The sequence below is a fragment of the Anser anser genome (assembly GCF_964211835.1).
Source record: "Anser anser genome assembly, chromosome: 5".
Lineage (NCBI taxonomy): Eukaryota > Metazoa > Chordata > Aves > Anseriformes > Anatidae > Anser > Anser anser.
Window position 1 is genome coordinate 41,997,686 of NC_139725.1, and position 23,800 is coordinate 42,021,485.

The 23,800-nt window shown below is 39.0% G+C and overlaps 3 long non-coding RNA genes across 3 annotated transcripts in view; 1 reads left to right on the forward strand and 2 right to left on the reverse strand.

Moving 5' to 3' along the window:
• LOC310900204 overlaps window positions 1-23,800 on the reverse strand; it is a 49,750-nt gene that overhangs the window by 12,032 nt on the left and 13,918 nt on the right. The gene's annotated exons all lie outside the window — the stretch shown is intronic.
• Window positions 1-23,800, forward strand: part of LOC310900206 — a 36,822-nt gene that overhangs the window by 2,736 nt on the left and 10,286 nt on the right. Inside the window, exon 2 of the long non-coding RNA XR_014584912.1 lies at window positions 11,526-11,656. This is a non-coding gene — a long non-coding RNA (uncharacterized lncRNA). The remainder of the gene's footprint in view (window positions 1-11,525; window positions 11,657-23,800) is intronic.
• LOC310900199 lies at window positions 7,194-11,640 on the reverse strand. The gene is made up of 2 exons (XR_014584900.1): window positions 11,565-11,640; window positions 7,194-8,208 (listed from the first exon to the last, which is right to left on the reverse strand). It is a non-coding gene; the product is annotated as an uncharacterized lncRNA (long non-coding RNA).

A 23,800-nucleotide genomic window follows, 5' to 3' on the forward strand; every position in this document is an offset into this window, starting at 1 on the left:
ATTAAGGTTCCCCCTAATTTATTAGTCTGTGTGTGACAAATGACCCCTTGAATACAAATGTGGGACTTGCAGCCTTAGATCACATGGGCCCAGTAATGGGACAGGAAAACAAATGTCTGTAAGACCTTTTTGTGCTTTTGGCGTTCTGAGTCTCACTCAGTCTGTGGTATAACTTTCTTTAGATTCATGGCATCTTTACATCATGCTACGAAGTAAGAAAGTTATTTTGCAGTGCAAAATGTGTTCCAGGCCAGGGTAGCGTAGCTGCATCACTGGCTGAGACCTCTTACACAAAAGGAGCAGACTGAAAATGGACCTTCCCAATCCTCCCAATCCACTCTTAATTTTGAATTCTGCCATTTCACTCACGGGAGGGCAGAGCGGTGAGGGGAGGTAGGAGAAAGGCACAGGGACTGCTGGGAATCATCCCTTACATGGCCAAGAGCAGTTGTGCACCTCCTGCTCGGGAGGAGACGCCTCAGGGGAGGAAGCCTGCCAGGCTGGATCTATCCCTGTGCTCCAGGCCTAGCCAGAAGACATGGAGGTGGCAGATGGAGGTGGGTCGCAGGGCCTCTGCTGCTAGCCAGAGAGCACCAGAGCTGCAGGGGGACAGCAACACGTCTCATCTTCCCCATCCTGGTCTGTGTGCCTGCAAGCTAAGGCATTTGCAGAGGGATTTACAGGAAGCCTGAATGTGTGTTGGCCTGAGAAGTTACCACCCTCCATGCACAGCCTCCCCTTTCCCCACTGCCCAGGGGCAATAACTTCAGAGGGAGGGCCAAGACAACTCAAGAGGTTCTGGTCATTCCCCTGGTGCACCCAGACGTTTCATCTCTTGCCTTTCTTGGACATTGCACTGTTAAATGAACACTGAACCTGGCGGTGTGTATAACTCTGCCCGTCAGGGGCTGCTTACTTCTGTGGCTCCTTTGCGAGACACAGTGACCCCCTCGGGAGGTGGAAGTGCCATGCCATGCCTGTGTCGAGCTGCAACATGTAATGTGCAAACATCCTCAAAAGTCATTCACATTTGCAGGAATAAAACTCAATTGCTCCTGTGCTGACAGAAAGTAAATTCAAAAGTGTGGGTAAAATGGCATCATTTTGATATCTGAATGGGAACGACAAATATTTTGCAGCTGTCTCATATTTTCTAAGGTGACCTATCCGACTCCAACTTGTACTCCGCAGTGTGTTTTATAGATTATCCCTAGTGCACATAAACAATAGATCCCTTGCCTGAATGCACAAGGTCTCCCTGCACGGAATTTGTGCCATTTAAAGCAACTTTCTGTGCCTGAAAAACAGGGAAAGGGGCTGAGTGAGCAGGGATCATGGCAAAACAGCGAAAGACATGCTTGAAAGCTGAACTAAAGTGGTCTACCCAAGTGTGTACACAAAAGAACAACTGTATAAATGTGCATACTTGGAAAACAAAATCCTTACTTCCATTTATAGCAGTGTGAATTTTTCCACTAGATTCGGAAAGGCTAGAATACCATTTAAAGCACATCAGAAAGCAAAAATTAATAGTTTCTGGAGAAAACATTGAAATGGGAATGTCAAAAATATTTTTCTTAGAAGGGAGAAAATAGCATTTCTATTTTAGAAGAATGCATTAAAAAATATCTATCTCACTCTGGCATTGTCTTGTTACTATACAGAGCAGAAGTGAAAAATGGCTATTACCCAGCAAAGAAGAAGTAGGTTACTGAAATTACTGGGGAATTAGTGTTTCAGCACTTGCAAGACTAATTCTGCTTTCTGCTTTTAAGATAAAAGGATTTGATATAGTATTGTAGCATAACAGGGAACTTTCCTATTATCTTTAGTTTATAAGCTGGTGTAGATTATAAGCATTTAAAAAAAAAAAAGTACACAACCTGGTGGGAGGCTGGTACAGATTATTGATGATAGGATATGACTCTCCTCTGCTTCTTTGTCCTTAACACATTGATTTTTAAGTTGAATAGTCTCAGGATGCCACTCCTATGTCTAGGCAAGGAGTCCAGACTAATTCTCATTCCTGCAATCATCTGCCTGATAATGGCTAAAGATTTGTTGACCATGGGGCAACGTGCACTGTAGTTACCAGTGTTGTACAAGTTTTGCAGAAGAAGCAAGCAGCTATTTTTCCAGCACTATCTGCCTGCCACATACCTTCAAAAGGAAAGTATAAAAAAAAAGGAGACAGGCAAAAACTGAATTTATTGTCTTGATTTTATATGGATAAGTCCTAGGCAGCACTGAAAAGCAATGAAATCAAGCACAAAGAAAGGTTCATCGTGTAAGCTGTTTATTTTGTTCTTTGTTTGCAATTCTTGTGAATACAAAATTGAAACACTAAGCAGCTGTCACCTCCTGTTTGTGCCTTAGAACAAAAGCCCAACAAAACCCAGAGTTTTGCATGGTTCTCTAACAAAACCATAATTCAAGACTGTTCAACTCACTCCTTTCCCAAAATATTGTAGCAAAGTAGGCAAATTCTACTTCCAGGCTTTCTGTTGGCTTTGTAGATCAGGTATACTGATAACACCATATCTCCTCTTTCTGTAGCACAGTCTGAAATCCCTAACTAAATCCTCCTGGGCAAACATCAGCATTCTCCTTGAAAAACAAATTCTATCGCAACAGTGTTCTCCATTTTTCATTCTATGTATTGTTTCATTTTTAATTTTAAAAAATACTTTAAAATAATCTTGACAAAGACTGAGAATAACACATTAGCATTGATAGTTTGGAATAAAATCCCTGAATAAGTAGAGAAGGATCCTGACATCCTCATTTTACTTCTGAATTTATCCTAAAGAATACTGCACGGTGGTACACAAACAAAAACAAGAACACATTTAACTTTAACTGATATCTATTTCTTGTACTAACTAAAGAAATAAACTATTTGGTTCAGCTGAAGAAGTGAATAGTTAAGTGAGTGCAAGTGTATGGTTAAACCTTTGGGGAAATTCTTTTGCTTATTTGTTTATTATGGAGTGGGAGAATGATGGGGGAGATGTCTTGGAGGTCTTTGAAGGCATTGGTCTGGGAGAACTGAGGCAGTTGTACTGCTGGTCTTTGACGGGTCAAACAGAAAGCCATAGTGTGTCTTCTATGCTTAGAAAACATGCCAAAGAGTCAGTCTAGGAAAATCCATTGCTTTAGCATTATCAGGTCAAAAGATGCTTAAGAGGAAATATTATGGTTGCACTTAAACACAGCCATCTGGGAAGTGTACATCTAGAAAATGCTTGTGAAGTCTTTGACTAGTAGAAATCTTTTTCAACAGGTCTTTGTAAGCTGTGTCCTTTGAATTCAAGGTCCTGTATCTAATAGGGTTTGGGAAAAAAAAAAAAATCAATGAAAACATCTTTGATTACACAACTAAAATTTATTGCTGTGTGAGGCCTCAAAAGCAGTTTCCTAAATTTTTCAAAGTCTTTCAAAATGAAATGAAGGAAAATATTGCTTTTTATGCTAAATTTCAAAAGGCAATATCAAACAGAGAAAGAGAGAGCTGCTTCTGTTGCCTTAATAGAGATGCATTCATAACAGTGCAGAACTCTGAATGTCAAGATTTAAGTGCCTCAAATACCAATATTGACAGATTTCTCCAGAGATCATATGCAGTTAAATTAACTAAAAGAGTAAAGTACTGTTTCTGGAAGATGTTTAATTTTTTCAACTCCCTCTGAACTTAGTGGGAAAGATAAGGGTGTCCAGGGCAGGAGAAATTAGAAAGGTATTGGATAATTGCATTCATCATCTTACTTCCTAAAATGCAAACTCCTTTGGGTTTCTTTTTGTCTCTCATCGCTTCTAGATTAAAGCTCAGGGAAAGGGTAGAATATTAAAATGCCATCCAATTTATAATTGGTTACGAAAGTCAATTCACACATGACCTTGAAAAAGAATTAATCCAGCAAGCTTATAAAAGCAGATGACCCAGTCAGTCTGATTAACATCAGAGCAGGTGATGGAACAGCAATGGGTTGGGGGTGAAGGGAGACAGAGGAGAGAGACTAAAACACCCAGTAGTTAAAGGATCTCTTTAGAATGTTCCTCTTGCCTTCCACCCTGACAAAAATCCACAACTTTTAAGCCAGCAGTATAAATTTGTTACAAATTTAACATCTAGTCAACAGCTCTTACTATAAGCAAAATGTGCAATTTAAAATTCTGTCAAAATATTATTAGTTTGAATTTTCCATATAAGCTCTGTATTAAAAATGTAAGCCAAATGAACATTCAAGAACTGGGAATTAATTTCTATGTTTATTTGCTTGTCTTTTAAAGCAAAATTTATAAAGTCAGTTTAGTCTGGGAGAAGATTTAAGCTGTATGGATTAACAGGGAGAATGGTGAGAGAAATGTGTTTGGTTTTTCATTTTTCAACATTGTTAGAAAGAGCATAAAATTGGATGCTCTGAATTGGTTAATATGGACTTAAAAATATAGAATATCTGACTTTTTTAGGGTTTGTTTTTAAATCAGACAGCTATGAAACTTTAAAAGTTCAATTTTTGAGTATTTGGAAGGAATTGTCTACCATTCACACTTTCTAACAACCCAGAACATTAAAAGTTTAATTGGACAGAGAGGGGAAAGAAAAATCTGAAACAAGCTTTACAGGGTGAAATCTTCAGACCACAATATACCAAGATTTGTCAATAGAATAGAATAGAATAATAAAATAAAATAAAATAAAATAAAATAAAATAAAATAAAATAAAATAAAATAAAATAAAATAAAATAAAATAAAATAAAAAATAAAATAAAAAGCTGTAGTTCACATGCCTCATCAATTTGGTAAGCTTAATTGGATACTTTTAAAAATTCTTATATTGGGAGACTTTCTAACAAAATTTTAAAATAGAAACAGGGAAAACTACAGCTACATGAAATGGCTGTGCTCTGATTTCCTCTATTTACCAGAAGATTTCAGAGAGGAAGCACCTCAAACTATGAGTCGTACAGTTCCTTACAAGGAGTTCCCAAAGGAAAGCAACCCAAGGGCAAGAAGACAACCTTGTCTGAGACCTTAGGAGCTGAAAAAGAAGGCAAACCCTGTCTAATGTCCCCTGTTGAAGTTTACCTTCAGCTCTGAACGGTGACAGTCTAGCACTGCCCTCCATAACCTTCACGTCAGAGGTAACAATGTAGGACTGTGTAACAATAAAATCAATGAACACAAAGCAGTAGGCCTACATTTATCTATTTTTTTAAATGAATACTACACTGAACCTACAACTTCTTCCTCAAGGTAGCATGAGTGACAAGTGACTGACATGTTGCCCATTGAATTCCTGGAGGCTTTCTGATGAAATATGTAAAATACAAACAGAATAGACAACTGCCTTGCATTAAGTAAAAACTTTGCTTCAGATCAGAAACTGTACACCTGCACCAGTGAATTTTAACCTATTTTTAGTCCTCCATAACCATACAAAGTCTGTATATACGTGGTAGAGAGGGAGATGTACAATACATTTGCGGCTGAAACACCAGCACAGGGGATGATCAGTAGGTAATGGCATCTCCAACAAGTAAGCAGGTTTTCTGTCTGGCAGAACTGCAAGCACATACATATTAGTGGCTCAGCACCAGATTTCAGTCCTGAAATACTGTCACTTTCACTTAGACTGTTTATCTAAACACTGTCTCTAATTAACGGGAATCCTTATAAAAAGTGAAAATAACAGAGCCAAATAACCCAGTGTTGTAATTCTGTGTGACTTTCTCAACAGCTAGTATTAATGTCAATTTAATTACAGCAATGCTTCTGGTCATCACCAAATTTTACTTAAATCTGTCTCTCTACAGTTTCAGTGATCCTCACGTTAGTAGAGTGAATATGAAAACACAGTGTTTAGTACTAGATTTGATAATGCCGTGTTTTTTGTAGCTGATAAATAAATGAACAATCCTGCCTTTAGATTTTGCAGTAATTGTTGTTTATTCCCTATTTTTAGCAAGCGTAGTAATGGACACTGAGCCATTTTATTTTGCTCTGTGTAAGTTTCATTTTATTTTAGCCATGGTTTTAATTTTAGAAAGTATACACCTATTTGACTATCTTGTCAAACCAATATTTCTTAACCAGGCAGACAGTATAAGAAACCTTGTGGTTAGTAACTCACTATTGTTCTCATATCTTTCAAAATCAAATCATTTGAAAGTGCTTATTTTCTTTGGAGATAAACATCCCATTTATAATCTACACATCAGAAGCACCTAAGCCATATTTTGTTTAATACTTTTAATATATTTTACCTGAATCCGTCATTTACTACAGGGGCAGAAACATCACACTTATTTGAATACAAGTCACATTCAACCCCAAAATCCTCTTCAAAAAATAAAAAATTGAGAACACAGAGACTGCAACAGTAGCTCATCTAGTACAATATCCTGTTTCCAAGAGCAGCCAATGCCAAATGCTTCAAAGGGGCAAAGAATTGAATTAAAAATCCATGAGTCTACTGAAGATTTCAGCCCAGCCACATCAATATAAGGGAAGTTAATGTCTTCAAGCATTACTTCCTTGAAAACTAGAGATGTTACTTTTCTCCTTAGAGCTTTAGACTGTCCCAGAACATCTCCTTAGAGCTTTAGACTGTCCCAGAACAACTCAACACATAATGTAGGTATAGTCATACCTCACTAAGGAACTGACTATCACTGGGGGTTGGGAACAACATAACAGTTATAGCTATTTCTAAGTTTCTTACTTATACAGGAAAAAAAAAAAAAGTAACAGAGAAAGCAAGATTAGGATTTAATTGTGTCATTGCCTGTAGCATTAAGGAATTTTGTTAAACACCAATTCATCATGCTCTAGTGATACAGCTAGAGGATAAGGCTCTGCTTCGCTCCACTGATATGTGTTTCTTTCTTCTCATGCTTGACAAGCTTAGAAACAAGCATTAATGCAAAATTTCAGAAGAATCAATTCAGTCACTTTGAGGTATCAGACAAAAAAAACAGTTGGAGTGGTTTAAAGAAAAATCAGCTGAAGTTTCAAACTTGCTGCTCTCGGGGGAGCTTAAAAATCAGCTTGTGCAACCTAAACTTACAGAGAGGTTTGTGATGGTCTGGTCTGATCAAGAAAACACAGTAGCATCTATTCAGTGTGGCATTATTCTATATAAGAAATTGTCCGTTTGAGTGTATGACCCAGAGAGTCATTCCGAGTCTGTAGTGTCAGTGACTTTGCTAACTTACGGTCTCAGGAAATCTGTTCTAGTTCACTCTGACATACACTTTTATTCTAAGGCATCAAAAACTCACTCGATACAGCAATGGTACTAAGGAACAGAAAAGTGTCAGACTTTATGAAGTGGTTGTTATTAATCTCTAATTATGATGTTATCCCAGGTACACTACTATAGCAGGCTTCATTAATCCTTTTTCTTTCAAAATCTGGACTTTGGCCATTACTTAGATTTCAGCCCTCTCTCCTCTCAAGCACAGCAGGATCCCACTGGGTTTATACAGCCTTCAGGAGCTGAGTATTTGCAGCAATTTCTGGGTCCCAGTCTCAGCCTGATGCACATTAGTACAAAAAAAAATATCTTCTCTTTGGCTCTGAAATATGGCTGGGCTGTGCTGCAAGCTCAAAGTGCTGTTTAGAGATGTTTTGCCAAGGCTTACACATAGTTTTTCCTTCATTGTTTCTGGTGTCACTGAATAATTCTCTCTGTTTCTTTAATTTCTTTGTTGTGGATGAGCCTTTTTGGTGAACAAGAAAATGTGTTACAATCTAGGGACCTGATCTTGCAAGGTGAGGAACACTCTCACTGCTCAATAAATCATGACTCTGACAAATGCTGAGATATTGCCAGAGATTAGCAGACAGCTCTATGCTACTCTGTAGGCAGTACTGAACATGCTGCTATCTTACATTTAAACCCTTTTTGGAGCTACAGCAGCACCTCTCATACCCCTGGAGAGAGGCTTTCATTTTCTTGGTGAGGGATCACTGTCCTTAGCCTTCTCCTGAAATCCAGCTCCTGAGAGAGAGATTTCTTCTGGAGTCCTTATCTGAAATGACTATTTCAATATTTTACTGAATGACTGGTTAATATAATGCACAAATACATTTAGGAGTCAGTTCCCAATGCAATGTCTTTCCTGATAAACTTCTGAACTTCCAGCCTTGTGTCTTGTACCCAGCTCTTGGACATCATGTTCCTCTGTTGACCTTTGAGTACCTGCAGGGAAGGTAAATCAGCTTCAGCTGATGGAACACTTTCTTACTCTTTGCTTAAATGGTAGCCTAACAGCCATTTGCTTAAATAGTAGGCTACGCGTCTCTGCCAGGGGAAACAAGATGGGGAGTGCCCCCCAAGAGAAAACTGAGCCCCCAGTTTCCCATTCTCTGTCTAACACACTGAGCTGGGAGCAAAGGAACTCCAGCAGCACTATTTGTGATACCAGCAAAATTATCCCATATTTTTGGAATACATCTCCCAGACCAAGTACCAGAAGTGATATAAGCAAAGGAAGCTCTGCTGTATTTCAACTTACTGTGAAGCTCTTTATGACCATAATTAATAGTAAAAACATGGTTAGATCAGAATTGGATGTGTAATTTTTCAAGTTTTTGTCTCCAAATAGTTCTGATATACTTCATGCAGGGTACCTAGTTTTAGTCCTGTATGTGATGCTTAATTAAACATGTGAGTGCAGGCACTGACTAGTGTTTTGAGATGGCTTGTTAACACTTGCTCATTTGACAGATTTTCTGAGAAAGAGGGTATGAGAACACTGCCACTCTTGTTTGTGCTAAAAAGTTCAGTTTACATTATGTTGAGCATTCATGCTACAGCAAAAACAATTAAGGGAATCATTTTGTTTTTATTCTGTAGATGCAATCTACTAACATGTTTTGCAGTAGCTATTTCAAATTCCTTTGTTACACCAATAACACCAGGAACATTTAGAAAAGCAATCATTGTTTAAAGCACATATTTAATTTGAGGAGAACTGGATGTTTGTAATGGCTGCTGATGTATTCCGTGATAAGAATACATATAAGTCTGAGGTAAAATTAACGAGGGAGAAGTGTGGTATTCAGAATCTGACACCACACAAGGTTCAGTACATCCTCTTCTCTGCCAGTGTTAGAAACAAGGTATCTTGAAAGCAAGATGAGGAATAAAGTCATCCTCTCCTTCCCCCCCCCCCCATCAGCATTACAAAATATCTTTGAGATGTTGGAAATGTTGTGCAGATCACCCAAACCACAACGCAGTGTTATGCAAAACTGTTTTGGGGGTAGAGTGTTGAGTAAGGGGGCCTTTAAGGTCCCCTTAAAACTGCAGGCTTAAGAACTGAAAGCAGGCTTCCAAATTGTCCTGTGTTGGTTAGCAGCCAACGAAAATCCTCTTTGCAGAAGACTGGCAGGGTGCTGATTCCAATCCAGAGAGGCCTGGAGCCAGTGTCTAATCTCCCAGTAATCCCCCACCCCGAAATTTTTGGAGTCAGATTGAACTAGTAGCAAGGGAAAGCAGGAAAAGACAAAGAACAAAACAATAAAACCTTCAAACACATTCCTAATTTAAAACCCCAAAATGTATTTGTGTGGAAGTGTAAATAATAATAATAACATCAGTTCTTGAGCTCATCTATAGGATTGTACAGAGCTGAACAAAATGGCTACAGTATCAAGGGTATCAGCTAGCAATAACCCATGTTCTGAATACAAATGAATATTTCCTGTACTGTTGTTATTTCAAATCTCTTTTTGGTTTCAGCTATTACTTTCCCAAGCTCAGATATATTCTTAATTAAAATCAGGTAAAGAAAGCTCCAAGGACAGCCTATAACAAAGACTCAGAACAAATTATAAAGGCTTCAGTAATTGTAACATTGACATTTTTTCCAGCAGGTTTAGTTTAAGGGACTGATCAGCTGTTAAGGACAGAAAAGTGTAGATTAAACCTTTAAGTCTTAAAAACCGAGTATCTTCACAGCTTTGTAGCAGAATTAATTTGGCTTTACAGACCTTACTTCAGCCAAATTAGCTTTGAAGTTAGTCACCCTTATAGAGTAGTCCCTACCCCTGACAGAGTTTTACCAACTGCCTTGTAATTGCAGCTATAACATACTGCATGTCAACAATACATCATGTCAATATTACATCACAACTTTTAACTGGCTTTATCACGACAATCTGTCAAGCCAAATGTGATCTATTATACTGCTAGCCAATCTTCACTGCGTAGACTTGTGAGATATCAAGTGGGGAGCATTTCATTTATATCTGCTCCTAGGGACTGACCTGTCGGAGTGCCAAAGGTCATCGGCTCCCAGGGAAGCCCAGTGGAACTGAAGCACCTTGAACCCTCAAAGACCAGATCCTAAACTCAGTCACCAGCTGTACAGTCATGGGGAACCTTGCCTTGCTACTGAAACAAGCTGCACAAACGAGTAACCTTGCTAGAATTGACATTTCAGCCCAGGCAGTTTTAAAATATCAGCAGTCAGGGGCGAAACCCTTGGGGTGTTGAACCTCCTGCTGCTGACCTGGCTGGCAGTTAAAGCTGCTCAGCCCACCACTCTGCTGCTCAGCACTTACCTGACTCAACCTTTTAGGGTCAGTGGATGTCATTGCCTTCAAGGTTAGTAGCTTTAAATGACCATTGAAACATATAAAAGCCCCCAGCCTTTGTCTCCCCATGCAATTACAATGCAGCAGTTTTGCCACAGCAGTCGTGAGTGGGTTGGTCATAATTTTTTTCAGCCTTGGCTTTGACTACCCTTGAAAGCTTGCCAACAAAGAGTAAAAAGGGGAAAAAGTTCTTGCCAAGGATGCAGTGATGAATAGGAGGAAAAGATGGGAATGGTGTTTGTTTATGTTTAAGGGGAAAATAAGTGATATCATTTTGTTGAATTGGTTAAGAATCGTGAAATTAATTCATTCACGATTTCAGTAATCACACAGATACCTGCAATGCTGAGTTAATACCTTAACAGTAATAAGATGTAAGTCTTGATGAAGTATATAGAATTTAAAATTTTTTCCTTGGTGGCTTCCCCTTTCCAGTTAATATGTATTGGATTAGATCTTCAATGCATACAAGAGGTGGAAATGGGGCTCCTCCCAGAGATTTCCTTCCTACCAAAACCTCCTTAGCATGTAACCCCAACATACCAGCATTTCACTTAAAGGGTCCTAATGCAGTACATGAACTCTCAGATAAAGATATGGCTGAGCCCATCTAGTCAGGACTGTTGTGACAGTATCTGCTTTGCCTGCAGTTTATAAATAAATAAATGCCATCAACAGTACAGTACAACCAAAGCATAATACAAAATCCACCATAATTCATTTCAGGTCACTGAAAAACTGGATTCCTGATCAAACTTTCAGGTCAATCTGAAAAATATTTCAGAAGTATCTGTCAGACTGAAAACACTGACTGAAACTACAATGACTGGTTTGAATATTTTCTTAATGAAATCTTGATCAAGTATTAATTACTTAAAGCATTTTTACTCTGTTAACCATTCCTTTTATCTCTAGAGGTTAAGAGACAATTGATATGCTTTCTGAATTACACACCTGCTTTGTCTCCTCATGGGCCATCTCCACTATGACATGTGAAGTCACCAGAAGAAAACTTGCCTAGAAGAGACCGGAGAAGTAATTCAAAGGTAAGGCATTTAGGATACTTGCCACATATATGGATTCTCAACCACCTAAGGTTGGAGCCTAATCTAAACAAAAAAGGAGCCTAATCTGAACAGTCGAGGTCTGGTTAAATATTTGTTTCCATCTGAAAGGGTCACTTTGCACTTAAACTTACACAACTGCTTGCTCTAGTAGGTCCTTGCAATGCCCTGGCCATATACCAGTTCCTCTCCCATTTCTTGTCTCTGTGTTGCAGAAAGCTGCTGAGTGGTACAAAGGAGACACAATGATGCCTGCTGGGTTCCCCATGTTCAGCTTCCCCACTTCTCTCAAGAACAAGCTCCAACATATATGGCTCTGCCAGTAGGGCATGCTGAAGGGGTCTCTGGTGTCAGAAGGCAAGGCTAGGCTTGAACTTGTCCTTTATTCAGAGCAATTACAAGGTACCTGTCATCCAATCAGCCAGTGGTGTGCACGCTGCTAATGGGAGCCTAATTACCTGCTAATGGGAGCCTAATTACCTAATTAATTGGCTGATGAGCAGGGCTCAAAGGGTTGTGGTAAATGGGGCCACATCTGGCTGGCGGATGGTCACTAGTGGGGTCCCTCAAGGCTCCATTTTAGGGCCAGTCCTCTTCAATGATTTTATAAATGTTTTGGATGGAGGGCTAGAAGGTGTTTTGAGCAAATTTGCTGACAACACCAAACTTGGAGGAGTTGTGGACTTGGATGAGGGTGGAAAGGCCTTGCAGAGAGATCTGGACAGACTGGAGAGTTGGGCGATCACCAACCACGTGAAGTTTAACAAAAGCAAGTGCCGGGTCCTGCACCTGGGACGGGGCAACCCTGGCTATACGTACAGACTGGGCGACGAGACGCTGGAGAGCAGCCCTGCAGAGAGGGATCTGGGGGCTGTGGTTGACAGCAAGTTGAATATGAGCCAGCAGTGTGCCCTGGCAGCCAGGAGGGCCAGCCGTATCCTGGGGTGCATCAAGCACGCCATTGCTAGTCGGTCGAGGGAAGGGATTGTCCCGCTCTACTTTGTGCTGGTGCAGCCTCACCTCGAGTACTGTGTGCAGTTCTGGGCACCACAGTACAAAAAGGATGTGAAACTGTTGGAGAGTGTCCAGAGGAGGGCGATGAAGATGGTGAAGGGTGTAGAGGGGAAGACATATGAGGAACCGCTGAGGTCACTGGGCCTGTTCAGCCTGGAGAAGAGGAGGCTGAGGGGGGACCTCATCGCAGTCTACAACTTCCTTGCGAGGGGGAGTGGAGAGGCAGGTGACCTATTCTCTGTTATCACCAGTGACAGGACCCGTGGGAACGGTGTTAAGCTGAGGCTAGGGAAGTTTAGGCTGGACGTCAGGAAGAGGTTCTTCACCGAGAGGGTAGTTGCACACTGGAACAGGCTCCCCAGGGACGTAGTCACTGCACCAAGCCTGTCTGAATTTAAGAAGCGATTGGACTGTGCACTTAGTCACATGGTCTAAACTTTGGGCAGACCTGTGCAGTGCCAGCAGTTGGACTTGATGATCCTTATGGGTCCCTTCCAACTTGGGATATTCTATGATTCTACCTCCACCTTTCTTCCAGTTGTCATGGGAATTAGGTGGTGGGTTCAGAAGTTACTGGCAGAGTTGTTCACCTAGGTTGCTAACAGGACTGCTGCTAATTAGGCTACTAATGTATCTGGTTCTTTCTATGAAGACTTTTTTTTTTTTATCCCAGCTGATGAGCTGATGTCACATCTTCATTGCAGTAGAACAACCTCAGGTTGCTCACTTTCTAATTGGCTATTGTGCAAATGAATCACTCTGGTTTGGGTGCAATCTACTATCAACATGTCTGACATGAAGATTTTACTGATGCCTAACAGCTGTGCCTCTAAACCTGTTTAGAAGAGATAGAAAAATTGGGGGGATTTCATACCAAATTGTGGTCTGAGCTTATTTTTGGGTAAATCTACCCTGCATTATCACATTGCAATACCTGTCCTGACATCTGCCAAGTCAGACATATAATGCTGGATCACCTTTTATTGGCGTACTTGGTTTGTGCTTGTCAAAATTCCTCCTTGTCTTAGGGAGAGTCAGAAGCTATTGTGTCTATGTTGGTCCCTCTACACAGACTGGCACTATGTAAAGTCAATATTTCCAGAGACAGGTGCAAATCCATTATAACTTCTATACCGGGAACACGTAGAAATATGGCATGTAATAATTACTCAGAACAACCTCTGGGATCTGAATCACCAAACCCCAAAAAGGAAACAAAAACAGATCCAAATCAAAGATGCTCCATACAGGTAGAGAAAAACAAGCCAATTCCACGCTCTTGGTGCTCAAGACAACAAAGAGTGCACTATAACTTTAAAATGAATCAGAGTGTTTTGTAGTAATTTAAATGTGAACTTTCAGAAAATAAATTACTATTCTCCGCTTTTACAAGGTTAATTTTTTCATGGCCTCTTGATCACATAAGATGACTAATCAACACCCAGATTTAGCTTTGGAAACCATTTATTTACTCTCTGGTTTCTTTCAACGTTCTTGCAGTGTGTAGTTTAAATCTTCTTTAATCTACTTCAATTCTGGAAGACTGATTAATAAATATTAATTATAAATATGCTGAGTAGGCATTATGAAAGAGGATGAAGTGGAGGTAATGGCTGGGGAAGGGAGGGTAACGCAACTGTCTTTCTAATCTGCTGTGTATGTCACTACACATGAGTATGTGTTCCCTCTCATACTGTGTCTAGCAACTGCTCTCGCATACCTAACCCTTGACTTCTGCTGTCACATATTTGAAGCTAACTCTCACACATTTGCAGCACTGTCTCGGTCTCTTCTCACCCTGTGACCTATTGTGCCAGACCTTGTCCATCAAAGGTTTGCCATCTGGCAGTCTGTTGAGCTCAGAAAAGCCCTGTTCATGAGCAGTCTCACCTGCTGCACTCTTGGGCTGGGATTTTTCTCAGATGACTTGATACGCTGACTGCATCCTTGAGCTCATAAACTAGCCCAGTGCTGCTTCATCAGAGATGATACCACCTGAGAAGTCTTTATGCCAGGCACCAGCAGTGAAAACAGGGCACGGTGGGAATAAATTGCCATATTCATCTTTGTTTTCTTTTCTGTACAATAATTTTTGACACTTGGTTGAAAAAAAAAAAAGTTGCAAACATGAAAGTCTGCTTAATTAGACATATAACCACACCATCAGTGTATGCCCCTGAGAGCTCAAAGGATAATGTCAGCAGTAGAGAGCACTGTGATGGAGCAGGGTATGCAGCAGAAAATGCCAAGGAGAATCAAAGGCATTTATAGAAAAGGCAAAGCTTAAAGATTTTATTTTCCAAGTCAGATATGTGAATGAGGATAATGTTCTCTGGGGATAGAAGTGGAGAATAAAATTCCAGCTAATAGAACGTATTCATCCAGGAAGATATATTTAGATCTGCTGAAAAACAGTAACAAATATTTATGGGTATGAATTGTGATTAGCTAAAGCATGTCCTTAATTTCTCCTCCTTGATAAACCCAACTCTTCACTAACACAGCATATCATTTTCATATTTACTCACTGACAATATTATTTTGTGGATGAGCTGGTGAACTGCCACATCGTTAAATTAACTTATTTTTGGTCTGACAAACCCATTAAAATGGAGCAACGTGTCAGAATAATATCTTCAGGTTTGGAAGCAAGAGCCTCTGCTTTACCTTCCCCACAAATACCATGATGTTTCTGTTGCTACTGTGGTGGCTGCTAGCTGGTTGCCATGTCCTTTCTGTTGTCATTGTTCCTTTATTACAGCACATGAAATTGCTGCTTGCTGATTAGAAAGGTGTTAGATGGGTTTAATTGCTGATTTAAATCAAAACAGAAAGCACCTCCTCACTGTTGTCAGTCCTAATGCATCACTTTGTAAAAGCAGTTCTTTAAGGAAAAATATGAAGTCAAGAACAAAATCAGGAAATATATGTTTCATAAACTCAAAGGCCCCTCAATTATATATGTCAGTAAAGCACACTTTGACACGGGAGAAAATTTACAAGAAGACTTTAAGGGCTGCAGCCACCCGTCAGCTCTGTTCATTGCAGGCACAACGCCCCATGCTGTACACCTAAAGAGTGACTGCCCTCCTTCGCAACTCTTTTCCTCAATCCTTTTTGCAGACACATCCAGCATTGCCCAAGCAAAGAATCCGTTCAGTTTGCTATGTGAAACCATTAAGTTGTTCTTCTAAAGTCTCATGGAGCAGAATGATACCAGTCTCTGAGAAAGGTAGGGTCTTTCACACTAAGCACCATGCTCTGGTTTTCACCTTAAAGACCTAAAATCCTGCAGATCCACAGTCACCCTTCAGCTCTGGTGCTGGAGTAGACTCAGGAAATACGGATTCTTTTTACATGTCACAGGTTTCCTGTGTCATCTCGTACGAGTAGCTTAGGCCAAGATTTAAAAACATGACTGGCATTTTTAAGTGTCATTACTTGAGAAACTTTAAACTGTTTTTCCAAGAGAAGATGCTCAGAATATACAGGAAGCAGTAAATACTTTTTAAACGCTACATTTTCCTTCCCATCCTTACTGCTTTTTTAATGCAATGGTTAGTGGTTTTTACAGTGAGGGGAGTAGCTACAAGTGCTGAGAATTCAAAGTTAACAAACAAATCTCTTTGAAGAAGCCCTGACTTAAACCCTTAAGCCTGAAGTTCTCGGGGCTCATTAATCAACTTCTTAGTATTTATCTTGCTGGGCTTTAGCTGCCCAGGCAGTGCAGAGGCTGTATAAATATATTTGCATCTGGTAAAGGTGCTCCATGGAAGGACTTGCAATGAAGCAGACCCCTTAACTTCAGAGGGAGGACTCAGTGAGCAAAAGTTTCTGACATCTTTCTGTCACATGGAGGCTTTGCTGCAGGGTCATTGTCTTTGCTTTTTATCTTCCATGCCCCACATATTTCAAAAAACATCTTCACTGGACACTTACCCACTGCATCTTTAATGTCTTCTTCTAGATTACCTATTTCATTATAAAGGAATATAAATTTAGATAGCTGCAATGATTGATTGCCTTTTCCATGTTATTATACCATACCATTTTACTTGTGTGTTTTCAATTTCATGGTGGATTAAAATAAATATTTTGTTCACCAGCAAAAATTGGCATCTGTTCAAAATACTATCTTAGAGATATATTCATTCCTATGTAGGTGATGTTCTAATGATTCCTTCCATTTTCAAAGCTATTTTGAGGCATTCAAAGTCAACTCTATTAAGCTGATAGATCCAGACTGGGGATTTAGGAACAGAAAAGTTCAGCATCGCTCCTCCTAACACATAAGTGTCTAGCCCTCATAGTGTCATTTACAGCTCTGAGTTATGTACCTAAGCATGATATTTCATAAGGCTCTTAGCTCCACCTGGCTTCACCCCAAAACAGAGAACTTCTGGAAGGTGGTTTTTATTCTCCCTAGATCCTATTTTATTGCACCCCTGGGTATGACTCTGTGAAAAAGCTGCTTCTAGTCTTCATGAAATATTACTTTCACATCCTGGCTGAATCTAAATTAATGCAAGAGGCACTGTCAAAAATTCGCTCCTATATTTTAGCTGACATAAAATGACTAATGATTATTTGGCAGTCATGGCATTTAAATATTGATAGTCTTCCTTAAAAGCTTTTATTTCATTATTTGATATTTGACTGTTTTACTTCATATAAATGTGCAAGCAATTTGAACCTAATTATGCACTTGTCACTTAACTCCTACTTGCAGTTTTCCACAGCACTATTCTAGATAGGCATGAATTAAAATGATTTGTCTGCATCAGATCAACTGCATTTCTCTTGTAAAGTCTCCACATCCAGGACTACTGATGAATAAAAAGTATGTTAGGTTCCAACTAAATAAGAGTAAATTAATTATGCAAACTCCTAAAGAAAGAATCCAAAATGATTATTGCTTTAAAATGGCTAATCAGATGTTTGGGGATGAATCCCAATGCATTAGTGAATAGGATTACAAATAAGAAAGTTCTGGTATTTGAACTAGTACAATATACCCTAGCTATACCTTTGAGTTACCTCTGCTTTTCAGATGCTTACACAATTGAGGCATCACATTATATGTACAAGTCCTCTGGTATCACAGAATGATGAGGAGCTGGCTTGACAGTAACGTGAGTTCAGATCGTGTGTTTTGGCCAAAGTTACTGTTTTGTGGAAATAAAATGTTTTAGGAAGATAATTTACCCTACTTTACCATAAAGCAATATCTGCACATACACTGAGTGATACTCTGACCATAGTCTCACACAAATTTTCATGTATACTACTGTCCAGGTAGTAGTATCTACTCATCTATTACATCTACATATCAGTTATTTTGGATGGAAGTTGTGATGGCAGGGACTTAAATGAGCTTTTGAAATGCTGTCTTTGGAAATGGAAATGAAAAATGTCCCTCTTGCCTAGAACTCTGACTGAAATTTGGGAGAAAGGCAGGAGCTGTCAGAAATCACTCAGTGAATCAAGTTTTGATAAATAACATTTCCCCAAACTGATGCTTACATGGAGGCTTTTTAAAAATGTTTTTGAAATGAGGAAGCATGATAATAAAAGTCCAAAGCATTCCATAGTAATTCTGGCATATTAAATTTTAATAGTATTGATGCATTCTTATAAGGAGTAAGCAAGAATGGTAACTACTTACTAGGGAATGCAATTGCAATGAACCTGAAAAGCATGTAAATATGAGAGGTTGTGTCTGAATTTGTTCTTTAATGAGTTTTCATTTCATAATGAAAATATGTTAAGTCACAAAGAATGCATCAAAGGACACTGCAGTAAAGGATGAACATATATGATGTTAAGAAATAATAAAGCTGATGATTTAGCTCATGATCCAAAAGCCATTGTGTTCTTTGATATGAAAGGGTTGCAGGACCCAAGGGACTATGAATTAGCTGAGACTTGCCTGTAATATTCCTGCTTCTGCCAAGCACTGCTAGCTGTACACCAGTGGGAGAGCCTGCATCCCAGCCGGCTGGCAACCTTGCTGAGCAGCTGAAGCTGAGTCCTTGTAGGGGAAAGGGGGAAGGCTTTTAACGTACTCTCTCTGTATAGAAACAACGTTCCTATTGGTAACTCAAAACTATCTACACATCTTTCTATGTTTATTGGGGGAACTGTTCCCTAGGATCATCGCAAAATATGACTGTTTGGTGAGATGCCTTTATTACCAGTTTGAAGGAGATCTAACATCTGTCTGTGATTTCTGTATCTCAGAACCACAGGAAACCTGCATGTGTGCTGGTGTACAGCATAAGGGTTATGGCTTGCCTACCACTCTGTATTTGGCAACACAAAGAGTGTTCTGGTGCTTTATTCAACCTATGTTTCCCACAGAAACATCAACTGGCAGTTTGTAGCCTTCAGAAGTGCTTTGCAGTTTAACAGATAATTAGCAATGTGGATGGCTTATTTTTGCTTTTCAGCCTATTTAGAGGAAAGATGCAGAAGCACTCTTGCACAAACTTTTCCTGAGCATAGCCTTGCTTTCAGAATTTGAACTGCAAAGAGCAGAGCAACAACTACTTGCATGATATTTCACAGTTTCTGGTTCTGGTTGACATTGACAAGTAGGGAAATACGAACAGTGCACTTTTCCATGTTCTTTGTGATGAGACACGATGTAGCACCTCTGGGAGAAGTGGTTCCCCAGGTGCTGAGATCAGAACCTGCTGGAGCATGCTGCAGCTCTCATCTCCAATGGGCACCTGAGCTTTCTTCCCATGGAAACCAGGGAGTAGGTGTGTGCAGCTGTGCCTTGTCCTGAGGTGGAGGAGATAGGCAGTCTGAGCCTGCAAACAAAACCCCTCAGAAGCTGTCTAGGTTGACGCCATTCCCCTTAACTTAAGTGTGCTGGAGTGAACAGGCGATAATAAAATCATACGAGCACTGAAACTGTGAAAAACCAAGGAGAAAACAAGAAATAAAACAAGCCTGGAGAGATCTAGGAGACAGAACTATTGAAACGCAAAATGAGCTTCATTCAATATGTAAATCAAACTGAATCTGCATTTGCTTCCTCTCCTACAGCAGTCTGTAATTAGGACTATGCTGACTGCCATTTGTTGCTGATTTAGGAGCCAAGAGAAAATCTAGTTAATTCCCTAACATTGCAAAAGCCATACAGCTAAGAGAAGAGTTTCATTTAATGAATCAAAAATATGAACATGGTCCCCTGATGCTCAGGATGCTTTTATACAAAGTAAATTAGTCCCCTTTACATACAGTAACATTTCTGGCTATCTCAAAATCCAGCTAAAGATTAGGGGAGGGGTGAAAATAAAATTGTATTAATAAATTAAAGGTCTGAGTTTGTCTGTCTGAAATCAAAAAAATTAGGTACTTAATAATACAGTGGTTCTATTTTGTAGGTATATGTTCAGTTGCTGAGAAGCTACCATAATAGCTCTGTAATGTATTTTGTTGGGTCTTGGGTATCATTAGTGGTTAACTTTAAGAGTATTTTGAAAAAAAGTAATTTTAGAATATGTAGCCTTTAAAGACATTTTCAGCTGAAGGTCTTCTGTATTAGCTTCTAGTGAGTTGCATGACTTGCTTATAATATGTCTGGAAGGTTACAGTGGCGTAGTTTATGATAACTCAGCACATAAATCTAAAGAGATACTTAGATTTGTTTTGCCTTTTAAATTAACTTAATCAAAACTGTCACCTTAGGAACAGGGTCTGAATTACCTAAAAAACCTGAAAACTCTTAGATCACATTGAGAAACAGAAAAGCCACCAAAATGGACATGAAAGGTGACCGTATCACACAGCTGGATAGCTCCATGAATAACTTTAGGAAGAGATCTCGAGTCTTTATTAAGAGTAATATTACTCTTTAGTAAAAGTGATATTTCTAAGGACAGAAGATTGTTGTAAAGATACCAGGCTGCCTAGATTTTACCATAACGTGTGTTAGATGTTGTGGAACCAAGCTGTAGCCATCCTTTACCATGCTTCTCTGAAATAAAATTCTCTACAAAATTGGGATCAAAACTTGCAATGGCCACTGTGCAAATATTTTGCCATGTTAGTGGACTAAATAATTTTCTAGGTGCATTTTATTTACTAATTATGCTCACAATAATTCTCACAATAATTTCTGATTCTATTTCTTTCAACATTTCTCAGTAGGTTTCAACTGCCCTACATGAGCTCCAGGAAATTCAAACTAACACTTAATTATTGTGGCAAAGCAATTAGCCAAGTTTTAGAGAGGAACTTAAAAGAAATCTACAAAAACTATATCACAGATTTAATGCCTACTGTCATGAGGTTGAGACCTGGATTTATATCCTGGAAGTTATAATTAAAATAAACAAAACACTAAAACACAAAGACGAAAATACATTCCAAATCAAAATTAGTATGTCATGAAATAAACCTGAAACATTCCAATTTAACATGCAATCTCTAAGGGCCAAATTCATCTGACCTAAACTTTACTGAAGCCCATCTCAGATGGCATTTTCTTAGAATGGTTCTTCTTCTGAGAAGCCTAACCATGCAAAATGGTGTCAAACCTCAAAAAAATCTTCTTTTTAGAAAAACAAATCAAGATATTCCAGCAGAACACTTCAATTTTAACAAATGACTACCACTTTTTTTGTTTGTTTGTTTGTTTTTAAGCTTCATCAATCTTAAACAATAAGCTTTGTGTCAATTCTGTTTGGCAAGCTTTTCACCCAGAGCTGCCAGCAGTGCAGGGTACTGTGAGCTCATGCTGTAGGTGACAAAATTCAGGAAGATTTCCTCCTCTCTTGCTTGTGCCCTTCCTGCAAGAAGCAGGTGACACCAAGATGATTCCTGAAGTTTCACAGTGAATTATTGCATTGCACTAACATTTCAAACAGCAACATGTAGACCTGATAAGCCTACATGCCAGTAATGATATGTTTCTTCTCTTAGGATAATAAACCATTTTAATTATCATGTTATCCCCCCAAATCCTGACAAAGACGTGATGTTCACTTCAGAGCTGACTATAGATTTCTTCCACAAACATTTACGATAGGGAAGGCGAATATCACACTGTTTAACATCATTTTTTTCCCTATAAAAACCCAGTTCTGTAAGAAGCAGAACATTTACAACTTCCATTGATTTCATACAAATTAGACGTTCAGCTTTTTCACACAATTGCATGTAATAACCGGGTATGTCACATCTCACAGATGCTCTGTTATTAGTCTATGAATAACGTCAGTTGAAAGACTGATCTTTACCAAAACTAAATTGCTCTAAAATACATTTTAAACATTGGCAGTATGAATTTAAAGATTTCTCTGCAAAAATCAAATGCCTTCAAATTTCATTCTTCCTCTGCAATCCCAGCAGCTCACAGCGCCAGGATGAGATCACATTCAGATTTCTTGATGCTCCTCTAATCATAGTGATTCTCTTCAGTTTTACTGACTACAATGACATGATGTCCCTTGTGCATGGCTGTCTGCTTTTGATCATTTTTCTTTCTTCTCTCTTAAATACAATTGTTAGTGCTTCTTTTTTCACTCTTTCCTTCTTGCCTATAGAGTGAGTTACGCTTACAGAGGATTATTGCAACATTGCATTAAATGCTTATTGCAAAGCTGTACGTGTAGAGGATTCACAAAATAATATCACCTTCTCCCCTTGAGACCAGATGCATCAGACACTCTAATCTTTGCTCCTTCTGCAGTAATATACAACTTAGGGCTTTATTGTTACATGCAATTTTACCACTATACAGTGACATGAATAATAAGCAGCACAATCAGACATTCATAGAACAAACTACCTTGCTATGAATGCATAAGTCTTGCCACAACCACCTAATTAATCTTGGAGAACCTCCTACACTAGGGGTGACTGTATTATAAATTGTTCAGCTAAATAAGATACCAATAACACTCATGGGTAAGGCTTCATTTGTACTTGCAAATAACTCCACACATATATATATATTTATATATATATATATATATTTTTTTTTATAAAGAAAAACTTCATGCAGCACCATTTTAATTTTGGGCAACGGTCAAATCCACAACCATCCTTGGCTCACATACCCATGTATTGTTGTGATATGGCTACAGATCCTGACAATGAGGCATTAACTTAACAAGTTTGAGAGCATCCTGGGGACAGAAGCAGAGTTGCCAAAAGAGGTAGTGTAAAGAAAGTATCAGAATGCCAATCTGGGCATAAATGGCCTGAATGTGAACTGCAGTCACTGTATCTGTCTTTTACATGTTGGTTTAGCTTTCAAGCTTGTGTACTTAAATATGGATCAATGAATCAACTGGCACAGAAACTTTGGGAAAACCAGAAAACATTTTTTTGCCAGTTCACCTGAGATGAACTTTGTGCCGCCAAACAATGCCTTGAAATACATTTGGAAACAGTTGGACATTACTTATTCATATCCAGAGAATTCAAGTGTACGCCTGCTCTTTTATTCATACAAAATTTTCAGTTAAATTTAATTAAACAATGACACTCTCACCTCCTCTTACAGTGCCAGAACTGCATGTGTCGTGCTGCATGTTGATGTTACGGACTCTGTGTTACAGCTATGTAGAAGTCTACCTCATGTTAAACTCTACCTCTGCTCTACCTGTAGGTTATTGGCTTTTGTGAGCCGACAAGATGAAATGTCCGTGTGTTTCAGAATATGGCCCTAAACAACTAAAAAGATCAGAGGTAAATTCCAATTAAAATACCTCTAAGCAAGGCACGGCATTTAAGCTGAACAACCCTAGGATCTGAGCAGAGAGTTGCTATAACTCAAACATACCTCTGAAGCATAAAATCTCTCTACTTCTGATAGTACTAATGCATTATCAAACAACCCCAGCAGAATTTTGTTACTGTTCTCTTTCTAGATTAGCTAGCAGTAGAGAAAGGTATCAAGAACTCTATTTCTCATCCATTTCCCCCCACTCACACACAGAGCACCTTTCTTTCACACACAGAGATCCTTCTTGTGTAAAAAAGCACAAAGCTACTTGACCAATTAAAAAATATATATCCCATTTAGTAATTCTCAGCTGAAAGTAATTTGACATCAAGAAAAGAATATTGGACTAAAATAGTAAAAAAGAAACC